The 3,409-nt window shown below is 38.6% G+C and overlaps 1 pseudogene; it reads left to right on the forward strand.

Annotated features, from left to right (window-relative positions):
- Positions 1 to 349: 349 nt before the first annotated feature.
- Positions 350 to 559, forward strand: LOC148148790 (Nuclear RNase P; annotated as a pseudogene).
- The last annotated feature ends 2,850 nt before the right edge of the window (positions 560 to 3,409 follow it).

Below are 3,409 nucleotides of genomic sequence, written 5' to 3' on the forward strand. Positions count from 1 at the left end.
AGGTTTAGTGGATAAATTCCAAAACAATTGCATATAATTAATTTGCTTGATTACAGCAAGGTATAATTTGACAGAAAATCTGTTTCAATCCATTCAGTTCATCTGATACATGAAGAAAATACAGGTACATAAGTGCATACATTAGATCCATTTTAAGAAAATAAGTTACAACAGTCTATCAAACCCGTCAGCACAAGTCACCAGAGGTTAGCAGGCATATACCACTTGCTCATACACAATTAGAAATAATAATGTTCCCTGTTCAATTTTCTTAAATATATTTCAATACTCTTTGTCAGAGAACATGTGAATTCTTAGTTGGGGAAATATATATTTTAATCAACACAATGTGGGGTGAAGCTCACTTTAGAGGTCTCATGCTGAGTGTATTATAAACTCCTCACATCCTCGGGGAAGGTCTGACATTAGAGCCAATCAATATCCTTGCAGGGTATCACCTGATTCAGGTAAGGAACTCACCAGGTATCTGGTCTGGGCAGTAGTAGAAATCAGGAGAAGCAGTTCCAAGACAAATTTAATGATGTGGATCTTTCTCCACATTATGTACGTCTGTTGATTCAGGAGAATCAAAGGTAAAGTTGCCACAGTGCCAGCTAACCATAGGGTTGCTCTTTCATTTAACTGGCGGTTTGACCTGTAGATCACCACACCTTAGATCTAGGGAGAACTTGAGAAAAAGAGATCTTCAAGATAACATCAGTCACTGAAGCAATTGAACCCATATGTTGGCATTTCTCTGCATTACAAAGCAGCTGTCCAGCCAACTGAGCTAACTGACCAGAAACATCTAATGAGCAAAAATCAATAGGTTGAAGGAAAAAAAAACAAAAAGTTCTACATCAAAATGAATTCATGAGTGTGGATTTATTTATTTCTCTGACTAAATACAAAAGTATTCAAGTTTAGTGGAAAGAAGCCTTTGGCCAATCTTGTTCAGAAAGCCCACTAGATCAACCATCAATCAGAAATTACAAAGCCAGAGAAGAAAATTCCATCCACTTATAGCTGTTGGCCAGTCAGAGGTAGATCTGGTTATTTAGAGTCTGAAAGGTTTAATACTGAGGAGTACCATCAACAGCACCCAATATAATGTCATATGGACTAAGGGGCAGAGTAGCTCTGGAGCTTGAGAGAGACCTAACAATGGGTCCTCCTCAATCTCTCTCTGCCATTGTCAATGATATCAATGTAAATTGATGGCAAAAGTAGAGGATTTGCAACAAGAAATGAAGTTTCTATTGTGAGGGGAGCTTTTTGATGTTGGGAGTCTTGTGGAAATCAGGGTGGGGAGGTCAAAAGTGAAAGAATGAGATATTTCTCAGACACCACTGGCTTTGTTCCAGATCTGGTCCGCTGATCTTGCATTACTTGGTGCAGATCACGGTACTCCTCAAACTGACAACCTGCTCACATTGATTTACTAATGAGGTAGGCTGACTCTTTCAGTCCTGCCCAGAGCCGAAGTAATTGCATTCCAGTTGGGTTGAGATGCTTAAGCTGTCAATAATTGGCCATTTGAAGGTTTTAATTGTCAGTGGATTTGGAAGACTGATCCTGTGCTTCCCTTTCAGAAGTTTATTGCTGAGGTGGTGGGAAGGGGATAAGTTTCTCTCTGGTATTAATCCATCCCATTGACTGACCTTCCTAACATAGTGTTGGAAGGAGAAAGAGATAATAGGGAGAAAAGGGGAAAACAAATAATGCAACAATACCTAAAAGGGATACAATTTGGAATCAATAATTGCATTCAAAATAGAGCTACCATGTTAAGTGGATAATTGGGAAAATAAATGGATTTTATTTCAAAGGGAATGGAGTATAGAAAGGGGAGGTTTTGAAAAATCTATGCATGGTACTAGAAGATCACAGCTGGAATACTGTGAACAGTTTTGGGCTTCTTATCTGAGGAAAGAAATATTGGCATTGGAGGCAGTCCAAAGAAAGTTCAGTGGCTGATCCCAAAAATGGAGGAATGGTCTTATGACAAGTGGTTAAGTAGGTTGGGCCTGTACTCATTGGAGTTTAGAAGAATGAGAGATAAACTTATTGAAACATACAAGATTCTCAGCAGACTTGACAGGGGAGATGTGAAAAGGATGTGTCCCTTTGCGGGACAGTCTCAGACCAAAAGGCTTGGTCTCAGAGTAAAGGATTGCCCATTTAAGACAGAGATGAGGAGGAATTTCTTCCCTCAGATGTTAGTGAATCTATGAAACTCTTAACTGCAGAGGCCAGCTGAGGTTGGGTCATTGACTTTATTCAAAACTGAGAACAGTAATCAGTAAGAGAATCTAGGGGTTTGGGGGAAAAAGCTGAGAAGTGGAGTTGAGGATGTGACATCATTGAATGGTAGAGCAGATTCAATGGGTTCAATGGCCTACTTTTGCTCTACATCTTGCGGTCTCTTTATAACTAATGAATGTAAAATAAAGCTAAATAATAGAACAGTGGTAAGTTTACATTGTAAGGCTTTCATTCCCAAGATTAATTTGTGTAATGTATTTATTAGTTCAGAGTCAAAGCTGCAATGATCCCTGAACATTCAACGTCTTTCTCCTATCACACTTAGTTAAGCCTGAAGGGTGAAGAAAGGTAATTTTCTGTTATTTATGCAAATGACAAGCTGATCAGAGTCACAGGGTGCATTATTTTATTTACTCAGAGGAGAGAGGCACAAGGATGCCTGAGGACATGCAGTCGTCCTTTAGCGGGTGTCAGTTTCCAGAGGACATATACAGATTTGCATTGTGCTCTGACCTCAGTGTTCACCTCACCTCCCACTGTTTTGGATGAGGTGAAAAGAAAAAGGCAAAATTTAATTTTTACAAACTGTAACTACCATTTAACAACACAGATATTATGTAATACTTAATTATAGTTGAAGTATTAAAAGATAATTTCTGAATTATCATGTGGCACATCTACTGAAATAACATTGGTATTTCAAGACCTTTCTAGTTCAATATCAACGATATTTTTTATTACTTGATTATCATTTACTTGTCACATGCTTATCATTTTGTCAACTATTTGTGTATTATCTGTTCCGAACATGCCTTTTAACAATTATAGTCTGTGATTAAAACTAGATTAAATTGATAATACAGTCGTAACGCTGTATCTGCGGATTCAGTTTTCATGGTTTCAGTTATCCCCAGTTTACCGCAGAATGAAAATATTACATGGAACATTCCAGAAATAATTCTAGGGGGCTGCTGGGTGGTAAATTTCCCATTTAAATGATAGGGTTTGCCATTATCCGTGGTTTCGGGCATCTGCGGTAGCTCTCGGAACGTATCACCCACGGATAGGGATGGGGGGACACCTGTACTCTCTCATACATAATAGGGTCCTAATCAAACATTTGTATGGTGCCTTCCTAAGACAG

Source organism: Chiloscyllium plagiosum, unplaced genomic scaffold, assembly GCF_037043375.1.
Source record: "Chiloscyllium plagiosum isolate Xiang-an unplaced genomic scaffold, Cpla_swu_hap1 HiC_scaffold_11, whole genome shotgun sequence".
NCBI classification, from domain to species: domain Eukaryota; kingdom Metazoa; phylum Chordata; class Chondrichthyes; order Orectolobiformes; family Hemiscylliidae; genus Chiloscyllium; species Chiloscyllium plagiosum.